Source organism: Manis javanica, chromosome 14 (genome assembly GCF_040802235.1).
Source record: "Manis javanica isolate MJ-LG chromosome 14, MJ_LKY, whole genome shotgun sequence".
Taxonomy (NCBI): Eukaryota; Metazoa; Chordata; class Mammalia; order Pholidota; family Manidae; genus Manis; species Manis javanica.
In genome coordinates, this window is record NC_133169.1 from 48,550,316 (window position 1) to 48,569,273 (window position 18,958).

The 18,958-nt window shown below is 45.4% G+C and overlaps 1 long non-coding RNA gene across 1 annotated transcript; it reads left to right on the forward strand.

Moving 5' to 3' along the window:
• The first annotated feature begins 78 nt into the window (after positions 1–78).
• LOC118969041 (uncharacterized) lies at positions 79–15,869 on the forward strand. Its single transcript, XR_005056932.2, has 2 exons — positions 79–3,023; positions 13,700–15,869. It is a non-coding gene; the product is annotated as an uncharacterized lncRNA (long non-coding RNA).
• The last annotated feature ends 3,089 nt before the right edge of the window (positions 15,870–18,958 follow it).

An 18,958-nucleotide genomic window follows, 5' to 3' on the forward strand; every position in this document is an offset into this window, starting at 1 on the left:
GCATATATAGTGTTGGGGGGGCACGGGGAGGGCTGTGCAACACAGAGAAGACAAGTAGTGATTTTACAGCATCTCATACTATGTTGATGGACAGTGACTGTGAACGGGTATGTGAGGGAGACTTGGTGAAGGGGGGAGCCTAGTAAACATAATGTCCTTCATGTAATTGTAGATTAATGATACCAAAATAAAAACTAAAAAAAAAAGAAACAACACAAAACACCCCTGTACTTGAAATAATAAATGAGTTTAGCAGGGATGCAGGATATAAGATCAATATACAAACTATATTGTATTTCTCCATATTAGCAATAAACAATTTAAGAATTAACTTAGGGAAACAATTTCACAATAGCATTGATGCCGGGTTCTTGTTTGCAGAGCCGAAGAATGAGCTTCACAAACAGTCAAGATAGGAGAGCAAGGTGCAAGGTACAGGCTTTTATTTAGAGATAAAGTGAAGGGACACAGCTCCCGGCTCACGCCAGGAGAGGACAAGAGTGTCCGTCGTTGGTGCGTTGTCTAGGGGGGTTTATAGGCAGTTGAGGATTTTTCGAGAACATGAAAAAACTTAGGCGTGGGGACTTGTTAAGTGGTTCCTGTATATTAAAAATTAACAACTGTAAGGATTTTCCTGCCTTGATTTCTCTCTGGGACACCAGCACCTTGGTCTGGGAGCATATCAAAAGGCTGCCTGCCCAGCCCCCAAGGTGGGCTGAGGTATTGTCTACTTGCTAAAGAATCTTGCCTCTTGAACTTCCTGGGTGTTAAAATATAATCTTATATTTAAGGTGGAATTCTTCCTGCCTTTAACCATGCTGTCTACAGCTGGGTCTACATGCTAAGTTAGTTGCTCAGTTTGCAAAATCACCTTGTCAGATCTGAAGGAGGAAAGACAGCACATAGGCCTGGGCCTTTTAGCATGCTGAAGTGAATCTTACACATGGTCACAAATGATTGGCATAGTAAAACATGTGCTACTCTTCTTTATCTGGGGAACATTAACAAATGTCACTGAAGAAAGATTCTAGAGCTCAATGTTTAACATAGAGTTTTGGTAGGGGGGTTTCCTTGCATGTAGTTACATTGCTCTGACTGCAAATATCCTGCCCTGCCCCCTCCGGAGGCCCTCACCTTACTCTGACTACATCTACGGTCCCTGTCTCAGCATCAAAAGAAAGGAATACTTAGTAAATATAAAAAAAGAAGTGTAAGCCATGTGCTCTGAAAACTATAAGACACTGTTGAGATGAAGATCTATGTGACGGAGAGACAGTCTGTGTTCATGGAACGGAAGAGTCCATATTTTTACGATGGCAGTTCTGCCTGAACTGTCCTAGAGATTCATCACAACCCCTAACACAATCCCAGTAGAAACTGACCAAAAAAAAAAGAAAGAAATTGACCAGCTCATTTGAAAATTGATGTAGAAATGCCATGGACCTAGATTAGTCAAGACAATTTTGAAAAAGGACAAAATTTGAGGGCTACCTGATATCAACATTTTTCATAAAGCCACAGAAATGAAGATGGGTGGTACTGGCATGAAGATAGACATATAAATCAATGGGACATCATTGAAAGGGCAGAAACAGACCTTACATGTATGGTCAATTGACTTTTTCTTGCTATCTTCAATATGCTTTTTATTGAAGTATAACATACCATGACCACAGCCATGTAACCACCACCTAGATCAACAAATAGAGCATCACCAGTCCTCCGGAATCTCCCTATTTCCCACTGTCAGTACCCCTCTCCTCTAATGTTGTCACAATCTTGACTTCTAACACCTAGATTAGTTGCTGAGCTTTACATAAACAGAGTCATCTAGTATGTATACTTTGGTGTTTGGATCATTTCCCTTAATAGTATATTCCTGAGACTTATTCATGTTGTTACACACAGTACTATGTCTTTGCCGAATATTATTTTTTTATTAAGATAAAATTCATGCATCATAAATTTCACCCTTTACAAGTGATTAATTCAGTTGTTTTGGGTACACTCATAATGTTGAGCAACCATCACTACAATCAAATTCCAGAACACTCAACACCAAAAAGATGCCCTGCCCTTAGCACTTTGCATTCCCTGCACACCCGCAGTCCCTGGCATGCTTTCTGTTTCTGTGGATTTGCCTATTCTGGATATTTCACATAAGCAGATTCATACAATATGTGGCCTTTGTGTCTAGCTTCTTTTATTTAGCTTAATGTTTTTGAGGTTCAGTTGTATTGTACTATATGTCTCCACTGTAGGTTGCCATCCATAGTTCATTCTGTTTCTATGGGAGTTGTTTGCCTTCCTTGTTATCTGTGGTGCATGCCGCAGCTCACTAAATCTAAACCAAGATCTGTTTCTTGTTATCTGTACCCCCTCATTGCCTGGCGACAGGGACAATTTGCCCCAGCAACCTGGGGGCAATTACATTCCTGGAGTAAAGCATGTTAATCATTGTGTCTAGAAATTTGTTAACCCACTCAAGAATGTGATACCTGATCAATAAATATGAGAGGTGCCTTCCCAGGTGAAGGGCCCCCACCAGTAAGATGGCAAACTTCCGGCTTCTCTTCGGGGGGGGGGGGGTCCTCGGTTCCCCCCCCCCCCGCGCCACCTGAAGCCCAATCACCTCTCGCTCCCCTCCCAATCCCAGCACCTAGCCAACAGCCACCAGCCCCGTAGAAGTGACACCTCAATCAATTCATGCCCCTTCCTATATAACCCAGCACCTTTCCCTAATAAAGCGGAACTCTCCGGTGAATTGCTGCTGTGTGTCGCTCCTTTCCTTTCACCAGCACCACTCTTGAGTTGGTATGCCTTGAGTGCCCTGGCTCGCCTACTCAGGACTTCGATATCTCATCGCGTCGCCTCCTGTATCTGCAGGCCGGAGACGGGGAGGAGGCCGACAATTGGCGCCCGAACAGGGACCTGAAAGACGGTAGAAACTCGGGGCGGAGAACCTCTGCTCAGAGGCACTTGCAATTCAAGGGCGGGAAAAAGCTCCGAAGATCGTCAATCCGGTAAGATTCCCGGGAAAGCGTACGTAGGGAACAGGATTGAGACATCAGGGACACTGTAATGGGCCAACATGAAACTAAAGCAGATAAACTGGGGGATTACTTAAAATTACTCCGTGCCCTCCTGAAAACACCAGGAGTGAAAACTTCTAAAAAGAACTTTGCTCAACCTGATAAATATATTAAAAAGTATTGTTATTAGTTTCCTCCACAAGGAACCCTCAGACAAGCTGATGGGAGTAATGCATTAAGAGATTTCAAAGAGGCTCACAGACAGGGAAACACTATCCCTGTGCCTGTTTGGGTGGATGAATAGCCCCTTAATAAAGAAAAAGTGGTATTCTTACACAAGTTAAAGAACAGCTTCAGCTAGATAGATTAGAATTTTCAAGCCCGTGGAATTCCCCTGTATTTGTTATAAAAAAGAAGTCAGGAAATTAGAGACTCTTACATGACTTAAGGCAAATTAATGCGGTTCTTAAACCTATGGGACCTTTACATCAAGGCCTCCCTTTTCCCCGCTATGATTCCAAAAGACTGGAATATGGCAATCATTGACCTTAAAGATTGCTTTTTAACCTTGCTCCCCATTCAAAGCAGTCCTCTTAGGCCTGCGTTACTTTCTCCTGTGTAATGTAAATAGAGCGTGTAAAGTAATCAAGCTGAACTCTCAGATCAACATGTAAATAGCTCTATTCTATTAACTGCTTTCCTTAGAGGCAGTTGTCCTGGAGCCAAGCATTTCCTTGTCTGCAGCCCCAGGGAAGCCAAACAAGCTTGTGATTCAGATCAAGGCTCTAGTAGCAAAAAGTCAGTCACACTGTCCCTGCATTTATCAGACAGGCAGGGGCCTCTCGAGGAATGACTAAAGCTCGGGCAGAAAAAACTAGGAAACCTAACTGGGAGCAATTTAATCCCTAAACTCTAAAAAAGAAGTATCTTCTGCACACAAACCTGTCCCCAGTACAAACTCTCTGATTAGAGAGGCTTGGCCCCTGAAAAAAATATGCAATATAAAGTTATGCAGCTGAATATATTTTGCCACAAGGGAAAAAAATAGTCAAAAGTTCCATGAACTACTGCAATATGGAGCTGGTTTTCTAAATTCTCTTAGTGAACATTTATTTTACTTATTGGGTTCATCATTATCTTTGAAAATTGAGAAGTCTTAAACTAAACTCCCTGACCTAGAAGAAATTTATCTTCTGCAATACAGCCTGGATTTAAATGACTGGAGCTAGAATTGTACTTGCATTTCATTTCCAGCCCCCTGGACACACACAGTCCCTATCATCAGTTCAGAGCCTTCATCGGCCCTGCTAGTCTGGGGCCATCTAAACCTTAACCCATGAAGGGTCCCCACCAATAACATGGCAAACTTCCAGCTTCTCTTGGGGGGGGGGGTCCTCAGTTCCCGCCGGCGCCACCTGAAGCCCAATCACCTCTCGCTCCCCTCCCAATCCCAGCACCTAGCCAACAGCCACCAGCCCCGTAGAAGTGACACCTCAATCAATTCATGCCCCTTCCTATATAACCCAGCACCTTTCCCTAATAAAGCGGAACTCTCCGGTGAATTGCTGCTATGTGTCGTTCCTTTCCTTTCATTGGTGCCGAAACCCGGGAGACGGGACACCCCAACTGGGCCCCGTCTTCCCCCCGACACCAGCAGCAGCTTGCCCTCGTCCTCTTTTTCCGGCGCTGGCTCATCACACTCACCACTCCTCTCTGGCCTTTAGGTAAGTTTTCCCCCTGGAGTGGGCCACTCTTCCCAGAGCTATCGCAGTGCCATTGACCGTGATCGTCCGGCAAGGCCCTGACGCTCGGGGATGAGGAGGGAACTCTCCCCGCCTCAGGCCTTCACGGCTGCGGCGGACCCTCACGCCCCTCCTCCGACAGCCATAAACGCATTCACCATCCCTTCCATCAGTGCTGAAACTTTTTAAGCAAAATTTCCCCGGGGTGGGCCACTCTTCCCCGAGCTATCGCAGTGCCATTGACCGTGATCGTCCGGCAAGGCCCTGACGCTCGGGGATGAGGAGGGAACTCTCCCCGCCTCAGGCCTTCACGGCTGCGGCCGACTCTCAGGCCCCCCCCTCCAACAGCCATAAACGAGGTAACTCCTTTGTAGATGAGAACGCTCCCTTTTCCCACCCTCCTCCTTCTGCTCCGTCCGCCAAAAACGCCTAGTGCTAGGTACCTCGTGACTCCGGCACTCTGCCTTCTTAGGGAAGTCTGGGTGACGACCCACACTTGCTAAGAAATTCCGACTCGTATACGAGTTTCCGCAGACCACCAAGGATCATCGGGGACGCCCTTTGTCTCCTTGTGGTCTGCTTCCAGTCCGAGGATCTCTGTTCGTCTTCCCCTGTTTGTCTCCTTCTCTGTCCTTTAGCCATGGGAGCCTCCTCATCCCTCCCTGAAGGTTCACCTCTTGAATGCCTGCTTAAGCATCTGGCTACCCTCTCCCTGACGCCTGATATAAAACCAAAACTCCGTAAATATTGCTCCCAAGATTGGCCGACATACCCCCTAGACAATAACAACCAATGGCCCACAGGGGGAACTCTTGATCCTAACATCACTCGCGATCTTTTTAATTACTGCCAGAGCCTGAAAAAATGGAAGATTCCCTATATCAAAGCTTTCCGCCTCCTCCTCTCCCCGCCCCCTCCCAAGTTCTCCTAGCTTGCAAGCCGCCGCCCCCGCAGAAGCCTCCCGTTCACTCCCTTTCCCTTCTTCTCCTACAACAGCCCTTCTCCCTTCCTCCCCCACCATCTCCTCCCCCATCTCACCTCCTCTGCCTTCGTCCCCGCAGATTAAGCCTGAGCCTTTCAGCCCCCCTTTAACTAGGTCCCGGGGGCCTCCTCCATCTTTGCCCTCATCACCTATTTCTCCCCTGTTAGGGACCGCCTTTGTCTTCTCACATGTTTGTAGGGAGAATGAGAAAGCACCTTCCTCCATGTCTGAATGCAGCGTGGGAAAGCACAAGCTAGAGAACAACCTTGGAAGTCCTTGGAAGTTATCTGTCCACAAAAACATATCTTGTCCTCGAAGATGAGCCAAGACTCTTCACTCTGAAAATAGGGAGACCTTGAAGATGTGTAGAAACACCGCCCCTGCTTCTAGCTATGCCCTTCCCCCACTTGCCAATGTGGCAGGAATGGAGAACAAAGAACATTCTGTTTATGCATTTCATAAACAGTTAATTGGAGCCCTGCTGTAGCTCAGTTAGTAGAGCATGGGACTCTTAACCTCAGAGTCATGAGTTCAAGCCTAACTAAAGCAGCAGAGGCAAGCAGCTGGGCTGCAGGCTGGCAACATGTGGGTCTGATTCTTTCTTTATTTTCTTTGCCCCCCTTCCGCACTTCAGGACCTGCTTGAATAGGCGCAGCTAGACCAGGTCACTCCCCCACACACTGAGCCAGAACCCTTCAGTCCCCCTCAGACTTAGTCCCGAGAACCTCCCAAAATTATCTCCCCCCTCCTGGAGGTAGCAGGATCCAAAGGCATTTAAGAGATTTAGCCCAACTAGAGAAATGCCTAAGTTCCTTTTCCACTGAATCCACGACATACATCAGGGAGTTTCAATGGACCCTCCAGTCTTACAGCCTCACGCATCATGACATTTTCATGCTCCTGGCCAATACTCTCCTCCCTGAAGAGCGTAGACAAGTTTGAGACTTCGCCCAAACGCAGGCTACCGAAACCCACAGGACTGACCCCACCTATCCCCCTGGCCCCACTGCTGTCCCCGAACAAGACCCACACTGAGAATATAACACCACCATGAGTCTCTGCTCTCAAGATATTTTTGCCTCCTGCTTAATAGCAGGTCTGAAAAAGGCAGCTTGTAAAGTAGTCAATTTTCAAAAGCTCCAAGACATAATTCAAAAGAGAGATGAAACGCCCTCTGAAGTCTTAGACAGACTCACTCCAGCCCTATTACAGTACACCAGCCTAGACCCAGAAACACCTGAAGGAAAACATGTCCTTATGACATACTTCCTAGCTCAAAGCTACCCTGACATTAAAGCTAAACTCAAAAAATTAGAACAGGGCCCCACTACCCCACAGACTGAGATCCTAACAGTGGCCTTTAAAGTCTTCCATAACCGGGAGGAGGAGAAAGAACACCGTAAACAAAAGGCTGATCAGGCCAATTTCCAGATGTTGGCCCAGCTGATAAAACCACACCTGGGCGCCCCTCTACAAACAAGCCCCCCCAGGAGCTTGTTTCAAGTGCAGAAAAGAGGGACATTGGTCAAGGGCGTGCCCCTCCCCCAGATCTCCTACCACCCCATGCCCCAGATGCCACAAAAAAGGCCACTGGGGGTCTGATTGCCCAACCACCCGAAGGGGAGGCTGGACGAACAACCCCATCCTAAGCCCGCCGTAGTGGGGCTGGCAGAAGAAGATTGACAGGGCCCGGGGGCTTCTTGCCTGACCATTTCCATCACCAAACAGGAGCCCAGGGTTACTTTAACAGTAGACGGTCGCCCCATCTCCTTCCTCCTAGATACAGGAGCCACCTTCTCAGTCTTGCAAGAATACCGGGGCCCTACCACGCCAGCCATTACTCCTATAGTCAGGGTAAGAGGTAAACAGATTTTCCCATTAACCCCCCCCCTTTTATGCACAATCCAAGACAATCCCATACCTTTCTCCCACTCCTTCCTAGTTATGCCCCAGTGTCCCATCCCTTTACTAGGACGGGACATCCTTTCTCTCCTCCACATTTCCATAACTATATCCACTCCCACAGCCCCCAGTACTCCCTTTCTGATGGCCCTCATAGCTGACGACCCCCCCTCTATCCAATGAAAGCTCCAGTTCCGCCCTCATACACCCTGTAAATCCCAAAGTTTGGGACATTACAAGCCCCTCCGTGGCCCTATGTCCCCCTGCCTCTATCAAATTACGTGACCCCTCTCAGTATATCTGTCAGACCCAATACCCCCTAACCACTTCAGCCCTCATAGGCCTCCAACCCATCATTCAAGATCTCTTAAACATAAATTACCTCAGACCCACTCACTCCGCATTTAATACCCCCATATTAGCTGTTAAAAAATCCAACGGATCTTTCCACCTTGTCCAAGACCTTCACCTCATCAACATGGCCGTTGTCCCTAGCCATCCCTTAGTTCCAAATCCATACAGCCTTTTATCGCAGATCCCTGCCTCAGCATCCCACTTCTCAGTCCTAGATCTCAAAGACCCATTTTTCTATCCCTCTAGACCCCTGCTCCCATGATTTTTTCATCTTCACCTGGACGGACCCATACACAAGACATTCTAAACAACTCACTTGGACAGTTTTGCCACAAAGCTTCCGAGATAGTCCCCATATTTTTAGACAGGTCCTAGCTCAGGACCTCAAACAGTTTCATAATGATCACTCCAAGTCCACCTTATAATACATAGACAATCTTCTACTCTGCAGTCTCTCGTGGGAACAGTCTCAACTTGACACTGCCTCCCTACTTAACCTTCTAGCTTCCAGAAGTTACCGAGTATCCCCCGTCAAAGCTCAAATCTCTTCCCCTCCTGTCACTTACCTCAGATTCCTTCTATCTCAACAAAGAAAGTCCATTACCTTAGACAGAAAATAGCTCCTCTCTGACCTGCCCATTCCCAAAACCAAGACAGAAATCCTTTCCTTTCTAAGCCTAGCTAGATATTTTAGAGCATAGATCCCTAACTTCTCCCTGCTCCCTGTTGGCAAGACCCCTATACGACCTCAGCAAGAGCCCCCCTAAAAAACCATTATCCTCCTCACCCCGACACTCCTTCATTAAGCTCCGTCAAGCCCTTGTAGAAGCCCCAGCTCTCCATCTTCCTGATTTGTTGAAGCCCTTCTCATTATACATTCATGAGAGGTCCAGTCAAGCTCTAGGAGTCCTAAGCCAATATTATGGCCCATCCTTTGCCCCAGTAGCTTATCTCTCCAAGCAATTAGACCCCACAGTTTGGAGATGGGACCCTGCCTACGAGCATTAGCCGCTAGACAGCTCTTGCAGAAAGAAGCTCATAAACTGACATTCAGGGCGCCCCTTACCATTCTGTCCCCACATCACCTAAAAGATCTCTTAACCTACAAAAGTTTACAGACTCTCCCTCCCTCCAGACTCCTAACCTTACTGTCCTCTTTCCTCCAAAATCTCGTTCACCCCCTTTGCCATCCATACCCGAATCATGACTTTTTCCTCCTTTACTGCTGTCTCGCTTTTTTCCCTCATTCCTATTATCTTCCCCGCTACCCCAGCCTCCTTTGTATGGCGATTCAAAGTCAGACAGACTTACACACAGCATCAAGCAAAAGTTACTGCCCTCATTGCCACACCATACTGCCCTCTGAAAAGCTGCTCTGAGCCTTTATACCTCCACTTTCCTCCCTCCACCAAAGTGTTCACTAGCAGCTACCCTTATTCTCCCTACTTCTGCTTCCTCTATGACCAAAAACAAGCCTATTGCAGGCGATAGCCAGACACCTACAAGAGATGTCCCTACTGGTCTTGTGCAATTCACTACATGAGTAACTTCCAGTACCCACAGTATTACTCCTCCAACCGTTTCATGAAATATCCCAACGGCTCCTTCTCCTTATCAATCCCAGATCCCTGGGACTCTTGATGAGCTGCCAGAGTCACAGCCTCAGTTTACTATGGGGGGGGATCCTCGACCCCCCACGGTATCCTTCATATCTCTCAAAAGTATGTTCCCTCTCATTCCCAGATCTCTCAAGTTGCATCAGATATCAGACATTCCGAAAAAGTCATTATCCAAACTCTTGACGGCGCCTCTTCATCTTCTTATCCCCACCCCTCTTCCCATTTCTCCTACTCTTCATTACAGCTCATTCAGGACACCACCATCTTTCTCAACCACACCCTTAACACAGCCAATTGTTTCTTGTGTGCATCACTACAGCACCCACTGCTGGCCTCCGTGCCCCTTAATATTTCCAACTACTCCTTCCATGCAGAAAGACAACCCCTCTGCCCCCTGGCAGACATACCCCTATGAGAACCAGAATACGCAGATAATCTCACCATCCACCACTGCGTAGGCACAACTCCACCCCCCCTCCAGTGCACTTCACTGCCTCTCTATCTACACCCCTACCTCCGGCTCTAAGACTTTTACGCAACCGGGACACTTCTTTTGGTGTAATGGCAGTCTTTTCAACTCACTGCCTCTCAACTCCGATACACCCTGCATTCTCGTCACCCTAATCCCACAGTTAACACTTTACAGCATGGCAGAATTCCTTGAGCTCCAACCTCCCTTGCCCTCGCGCACAAAAAGAGCTGCTTTCCTTCCCATCATGGTCAGTAGCTCTTTGATCACCTCAGCCATTGGGGCAGGGTTTTCAGGAGAAGCCTTGGGTCACTCTCTATAGGCAGTTAGAGATCTCAACGCCAAATTTGAGGGAGCCCTGACATCCACTGCCGATTCTCTAGCCTCTCTCCAAAGACAGGTCACTTCACTAGCTAAAGTCACCCTTCAAAACCGGCGGGCCCTAGATCTGCTTACAGCCGAGAAGGGCGGCACCTGCGTCTTCCTCTGGGAAGAGTGCTGCTATTCCGGCATTGTAGAAACTAACATTACCAAACTCACCGACCTTGCCTCCAGCCTCCACCCTGCTTCCAATTCCAACCCATTCTCTTCAATACTAACAAACCCCCTCCTCACCTAGCTCTGGCCCATTGCGGGCCCCATAATAATCATTCTTCTCGCTTGTCTCTTCTTACCCTGTATAATAAAGTTCATCAAATCCCAAGTCGGAAAAATCTCTAATCAAGCTTTCAACCAGCTTTTACTCAGGAACTACCAGCTTCTGGCCACAGAAGATCCCTCACCCTCAGGTGACCTCCTCACCACACGCTGAGATGGACCCCTCTCTCCACTGGAAACTGTTCCTGGAAACAATGGCCGCAGACACCTGGCTCCTGACACCCATATCCTCTTGGCACCATTGGAATCAACAGGTCCTCAACCTATGGTTACAGGGAACCTTCATTGATTTCCAAACCTGAAGAAGTCCTCATCTACTCGTCCTTACTGTGGGGAGTCCTATCAACCCTTTCCTCCCAATCCTCAAGCCCTCACTCCCTTCTCCGCCCCTGTTCAGCAGGAAGCAGCCAGAGAGAAAGCAATGTCCACAAACCCATAGAGGAGAAAGGGGGGAATGAAGGGTCCCCACCAGTAAGATGGCAAACTTCCGGCTTCTCTTCAGGGGTCCTCGGTTCCCCCCGGCGCCACCTGAAGCCCAATCACCTCTCGCTCCCCTCCCAATCCCAGCACCTAGCCAACAGCCACCAGCCCCGTAGAAGTGACACCTCAATCAATTCATGCCCCTTCCTATATAACCCAGCACCTTTCCCTAATAAAGCGGAACTCTCCGGTGAATTGCTGCTGTGTGTCGCTCCTTTCCTTTCAACCCAGTTATGTAAACTGCTCACCCTTAGAGTGTATTCTTGAAAACTGAAGTACTTTTAATCAAGTAAGCTAAGAAGAAAGCAAGCAATTAAATATCAGTAACTCAAATCTTTATATCATTTTGTCTGTCTGTGTATATGTTTTTATATGAAAAGTGCTGCTAACTATAGTCATTACGTCTCAATTTGTATGTTTGTGTGTCTAAGTGTGTAAATGAAAAATATTTTCCTACCTCCAGATGGTATTAATAAAAATTGATTTAAAAACAAGTGCTTTGAAAATTGGGCATTCTAAAGCATCCAGAAATCTAATAAAAAATATTAAGCATTAATGCTAATTTAAGTTTAACTGAAATAGACATGTCCTTATAGTTATCAGCTGCCAAAGTTTACTTAGTCATTTAAGTTTATGTTACCTGTTAAACATTTCAAGAAGATGCTTAAAGAAAAGCTTGACTTTGTCTAATGTTTGGTAAAAGTTTTATAAGTAATCTAGCATGGTTGCTAAAAATAAGTAAACAAATCTAGCAAATAAACATCTTAATAATAATACTGTAATAATGTATAACAGTGTATATATATATGCAAACAGCCTGAGAATTTTTGTGGTAACCAAAATTCTTAAAGTTTGCTAAGTTATATAGACATATTTTGTGCCTAATGAGAAATTGTGCTGTAAAGCACATTTCCAAAAATGGTAATATATGTTCATAGATGTATCAATCTGAAGAATGCTAGTGTAACAGTTCACAGTGGCCTATTTTTCAGTGTTCACTGGAAAGTTAAAGTATCCAATGGTTTTAAGTTCTAATGAAAACTACTTAATATAATAAGGAAAATATTTCAGTAGGCTAAAGATGTGTGTTTTAATAAGAGAAAGTATAAAGAATGGAAATTCGTTTTGTTGAGGGTAAAAGAAGGTAATTGTTCTAAAGTACAGCTATTTATTTAAAGGGGGAGAACACTGAATGTAAAAAGAAAGTTGTAGAAAGCTTGTGGAAAAAATGACAGTCATGCTATGTGAAATTAAAGCAAGTGAGTCTTGATATCAAGTACACAACAAAATTAGAATTTTGTTTTCAGTTAAAAAGACAAAGTTTTCTTTAACTGTTAGTCTGCTCTTAATGTTGAAAGATTGCAAAAGGTTTTCTAAGTGTTTTATCAAAACAGTCTCTCATGCTTAAAGTCTCAATGAATTATTTGAGTATTTAAGAAAATGACACCTTAATATTAAAAGACTAAATGTTAACCTTTGCTAACAACTGTGTAAACTTCTGTATCTGCCTTTGAAGTATTTTGTTGTCATTCTAGTTAAATAGATAAGTATTGCTTCATGGCAACCTATAATCTTATTTAAGCAAATGCCAAAGAAACTTTCTTTTGACAACTTTCCAAAACCAAATTCAAAAAGGTGCTTTTACTTCTAATTAACTCTGATATTTTCCAGAGGGCCCCTGGAACATGTCAAAAGAATTTTTTCTCCTTATCGGGAAAAATTGGCTAATTTGGCTTGTTTATCTGATATATATTTACCTAGAAAGCACTGTCAAAAGGAATGATGCTAAACTTTGTTACTGAATGTTTTGTGTTACAGAAATATCCAAATTTTCTTATGTCAACTATCTTATGTAAGCTCTCATCAAGTCTTTAACCATTGTCATTTGTAAGTCTTTTGTCCTTTAAAGTCACTGTTTTATTACTCCTAAACTAGTAAAGAACTAGATTTCAGCAGAACAGGTATTGGTTACATAGGATTAAGTAAACTAGAGAAGATGATTTTGTAGCTTTTTGTTTCAAATGTTGCTGACAAAATATTTTAAGCTTTTTCTCTTAAGCTGACTGACAATGCTCCAGTTTACCTCTCCTCTATGCTAAAAATTTTTTTTCAGCTATATAATATCACTCATAAAACAGGTATTTCATATAATTCTACAGGCCAAGCTCTAATTGAACATTGCCATCTTACTCTTAAGCAATATTTACTAAAACAAAAAGGGGGATTACTGCCCTATATGATAAAATTAACTGCAAATCAATGATTAATACATGCTTTACATATCCTTAATTTTGGTCTTTTAAAGGGTGACAGACAATCAGCTATGGAAGTGCATTTTTCTGACCATATTTCTTTTTCTAAAACAACACCAGTTCCTGTATGGTGGTCTCCAATAGGTTCTTCACAATGGCATAAAGGTCATATTAAGGTGTGGGGTAAAGGGTTTGTTTGTGTCATTACAGAGGACCAACGCTTGATCTGGCTGCCTAGAAAGTGGATCAAGATACGCTATAAAGAGGAACTCCTAGCAACATGGCCATCTGAGATGGCTGTCCCAGGCGATGTCCCTCAACCGGTTCCGTCACTGGAGTGAGGATCCCTACATGATAATGAAGTTTTTGATTCTAATCTCTATACACATACACAAAGCCCAGGCCTGTATTAGCAGTACTCCGTACTTTGGCTGTGGAGTAGTACTTCACTGTATCTCCATTTGTTCAACTCCTGTAGGCCCGGATTTGGAAAAAGGATGGTAATGAAATATATAGACAGAAAGATGGAGGAAAACTTAGTAGAGATAATGCTACTGATCAGTCTAAAAGAGACAATACCCGCTATGATATTTATAAAACAGTTTTAACCTGGAAAAATATTGGCAATTATTCTTGTGAAAAATTCCAGAAGGGAAGCCCTGATCAAATATATAAAAGTAGTTATGTTTATTTGTATATTTCACTAACCCCAAGGAATGAGTATTCTTCACCCAATAGGTGGTTGCAATTGGCTAATCAAGGGCTTAATAAGACATCTTTTTGTATAGCAAGTGATTCCTCTATTAGTGAGATCTTAAGGAAGAATTTGATAGGCATAGGACTCCCTTTTTCAGTGTTTACTAATATTTCTGGAATAAATATTACTTTAGCCCCTAAGGTTATTACTCGAGAAATTCAATTGAATTTTCCAGTTAGCACCACTATAGTTTCTAGTTGTATATGTATCAATTTTACTAATATGCCTTCTTACTGTAATTCTACTATTCATGTAAAATGGCCATATGGATATAGACTCCCAAATGGCTGGGTGTTTCTGTGTGATAACAAAACCTATCAAGCCTTTTCCTTACATTATCAAGACGTCCGTGGTGTAGGATGTATTCTCTCAGCCCTTATAGATTATCCTGGATTTAAACACCGAAGAGTGACCCGAGCCCTGCCTCCAGATTGTGACAACTTGAAATTGTTGGACCCGGTTGCTGTTGCAGTCGCAGCTGCGTTTGTATTGCCTGTACCAGAACTCGTTGTAGGAATGCAGAAGGAAATATCTAAGCTGGCCTGTGCCTACAGCAAGACTGCAGATCTGACTGCTTCCATACTGTCAGAAGTTAATCAGGAACCTGGAGAAGTTCGAGTGGCAGTGCTTCAGAATCGTGCTACCATGGACTATTTGTTGCTGAAAGAACATTTGGGCTAGGAACAATTTCCTGGAATGTGTTGTTTTAATATATCTGATTTTTCACAGACAATTCAAAATCAGTTGGATGATAGTCACCATATTATTGATAAGTTTTCACAATTACCTGGATTACCTGATCGGTTCTCTTGGTTTCACTGGCTATGGCCAATACTTGTAGGCTTCCTTCTTTTATGCATTTGCCTTCCTGTTTTTAGTAACATGGGTGCGCCATCTGATTGCTGGCTTAATAAAGCCCATTCATGCATATGCTGTATTTCAAGAAGTCATGGCAAAAAATTAATAATTGCATGTTATCTTCTTGAGAGTCCGTGTGACAGATCACATATGTTTTTAAATTCCGCAGCAATTAAGGGGATGACGAAGTGTTTGCATAAATCTTTTGTATGCCTCTTTGCTCTATCACATTTACTCCCTGTACGGCCCCAAGAAATGGCTGGCTAGCCAGAGACGCGTAAGATTCCTCATGGGAGGAACAACCTAAGACAGGCACAGTCGCGGGGCCCAACAGGTCGAGAGATGAGGGGGTCAACTGAGGCGTGGCTTAGCACCTCGCCCCCCCTGACGAGGCATTTCTTGTCTCCCCTTTTCTTTACACCAAGCTGCCGTGGAATAACAGACTTCTCTTCCTTTTTAATTTAAAAACGGGAAATGTAGGTTGCCATCCATAGATCATTCTGTTTCTATGGGAGTTTGCCTTCCTTGTTATCTGTGGTGCATGTTGCAGCTCACTAAATCCAAACCGAGATCTGTTCCTTGTTATTTGTACCCCCTCATTGCCTGGCAACAGGGACGACTTGCCCCAGTGACCTGGGGGCAATTATATTCCTGGAGTAAAGCATATTAATCTTTGTGTCTAGAAACTTGTTAACCCACTCAAGAATGTGATACCTGATCAATAAATATGAGAGGTGCCTTTCCAGCACCACTCTTGAGCTGGTACGCCTTGAGTCCCCTGGCTGGCCTACTCAGGTCTTCGATAACTCATCGCATCGCCTCCTTTACCTGCGGGTTAGAGACGGGGAGGAGGCAGACATCCACTTCATTCCTTTCCATGACTGAATAATATTACATTGTATGGATACACTACATTCTGTTTATCCACTCACCAGTTGATGGACATTTGGGTTGTTTCCATTGAAAAATACTACTATGAATATTGTGTATACAAGTTTTTGAATATGTATGTTTTCTATTCTTTTGGATATATACCTAAGAGTGGAGTTGCTGGATATAGTATGGTATAGTGCAGCAACTCTATGTTTGACTTTTTGGTATAGCAAAGTTAAACTTACAACCTGGCAATTCCACTCCTGCCATTTATTTATGTGAAATTGCTAGAAAAGGCATATCCATAGAGACAAAAAGCTGATCAGTAGTTGCTTGAGCTAAGTGAGGAAGCCAGGATTGACTGCAAATAGACATGAAGAAATTTTTATAGGAATGGAACTGTTCTTAAAGTGGAGTAGGTGATGGCTGCAGAATTTTGTACATTAACTAAATCATTGAACTATACACTTACAATGAGTGAATTTTATTGCATGTAAATTACACCTCAATAAACCTGCTATAAAATGCTAAAACAAAAAACCAAAAGCTTTAATGTAGCTTAGAAGACAAGTAACTTGCACCTTGGAAACTGAACTTGATAGTATTGCCTGTGAAGAAGCTAAAGGAGTTATATAAATAATAAAGATGCAATAAAGTAAATTTAAAGAAATGCCAATTAAATGAAGGAGGTAAGTGGCTATTTCAAGACAGGAGTAGTTGAATGGGAGTAATGGAAGTCATCCCATCCAAAACTGCCAAAATGGAGAATTTGCCATAAGTTTAAAAAATGAAAAGTGTATGTCACAGAAATGAAATGATGCATAAAATGATCCAATTTTACCGTGACAATACACATGTCCATCCTCTGATGTGTCTGCATGGGATGTGGGGTGGGCTTTCGGCTTTTTTTCTTATATCTGTCTTTTTAATACATTTTCTAAAAAAGCTTGTTTAAAATGAGCATTCAAGAGATGCCCTCTCAAAAAAAAAAAAATGAGCATTCAGGGTTGCAGAACAGTTGTATTAAGAGTGTGTGTGACCCCTCACTCTCAGGGCAAGTCAGGCCTCGTCTGGCAGTGCCTGCGCCTTCCTCATGCGGTGGCGAGGCGGGTCAAAGGGATCGGTGTGCACAGCACAGGTTAGGGCTGTGGCAGTGCTCGGTCGGCGGGCTGCCTTGCCGCTGCTTTGGGCCCAGAGGGTCCAGCAGGAAGGAAAGGAGGCGCAAGGACCACGCCCCCAGCGCTCCCAGTCCGGGCGTGGTGGGCGCGGAGCAACCAGGGGAGACGCGGTTGCAGACCCACCAACCGGGGGGAGCGCAGCGCCAGCGGGGCGGGAGGACAGGTGGGTGTGGGCGGAGCAGCGGGCGGGTGTGCTGGGGGGCGCGCCCAGCGGGGAGGCTGGGCTGAGGTGTGGTGTTTTATCAGTAACAACGATAGTAAGGAGAAAACAAAGTGTTGGGAGGCGGCCCGTCTCCCGCAGCTGTTTTCGCGGTCACTGATAGAGCATGTGGGAAGCAGGAGGCGGACCTGGCCCCCGAGAAGTTCTTTTAGGGGCTCCCCAGTGGGACGCGGCAGGGAGAGGAGGACACCCGGGTTCCCTGGAACCTGCTCCTCAGGCCTTAGGCGCACCTGCTTGGGGCCCAGAGGCTCGCGCCCGAGCGAGGGTCCCTCTAGGGCTCGTTAGTGTGAAAGTTTCTAACGAGCGAGCTGCCCGGGAGGCCGCAACCCTCGGGAGCTCTAGCAGGTCCCCGGGTCCAAGCCTGCAGGTCCGCCAGAGGGAGCCCCGCTGTCACCGCTGGGCTCGCCGGCCGCCCCCGGTGGGGAGCCCCGCGCGCCGGCTGGCCCACAGCCCGGTGTCCTTGGCGACAGCTCCAGGGAGGCTTCCCTTTTCCCTTGTCTGTGTTAGCCCATCCACGGGTCTGGGCTGTCCACCCCCAATGACACTGAACATCCTGGACCCCTTCCCACCCTGGAGGATTTCTTGGGGACATGTATCCAGGGCAGCACTTGCAGGGTCTTGGTGCCCTCTTCACTGCTTACTAGGAAGTCCTAGCTGGGGCTCATTTCTCTACATCTGACTTCATGGCACCTGGTTCCAGACCACAGACCTGAGCTGGCTGGGCGTCCCTATACATGTGGAACCTCAGCCAACAGGCTGCTGGCCTCACCATCCTCTGACCACATCCCCTACCTTGTAGAATGGCTTGCCCCTCCATCCCCCATGTGGGTTTGGACAAAGATGCTACACCCTTCTGAGTCCAGGGACTCAAAAGCCAAGCCTTTGTGGGCTCCCTCACACATCTCCCCACTGCAGATCTGTCTTCAGAGTGGCAGGTACGAGCTGTCATGGTGCTAGGGAGAAAGACAGATATGAGCAGGATGAAAAGAGGGGGAGGCCCACCAAGCAAGCACTCAGGCTGTTAATCAGCTAAAGCCAGAGAGCCAGAAAGGACTCACAGTGTGAGTTCAATCCACAGGCTCTGAGTCTGCACTGACTTTGAGACCTGCTCCAGCTGATGCAGGTGAGAGAGAGCAGAGACCTGGGACAAGCATCATGATGAACTTTTCCCGCCTATGATGAAAAATGCTGAGATGTGACTAGCATAGCGGGAATAGGAGGGACTTATCTTGAGGATAAGATTCCATTTTAAGAGCATAGTCGAGAGGGTTAGATTCCCTAACATATGCTTTGGTAATTGCCAACGCTTGTCCTAAGGCAGGGCAAGCAGTCTTAACTGATGTGTTCCCAATACTTGGGAGTGGCCACTATCCTGGAGAGGAACAAAAAGTTTGTCCTATGGAATTACCTAGAGGACTGGCTTTAAACAATGACATATTATCTCTCACCAGAGATAGACATCTGAGACCACCTGACAAGCCTACACCCCCGACCCTTAATCTTTATCCCATTCTTGAAACTCCTTAGAAGACAGAATTCCAGCTTTCTGATGTGCCTCCTCCTCTCTGAGGTTTCCCACACTC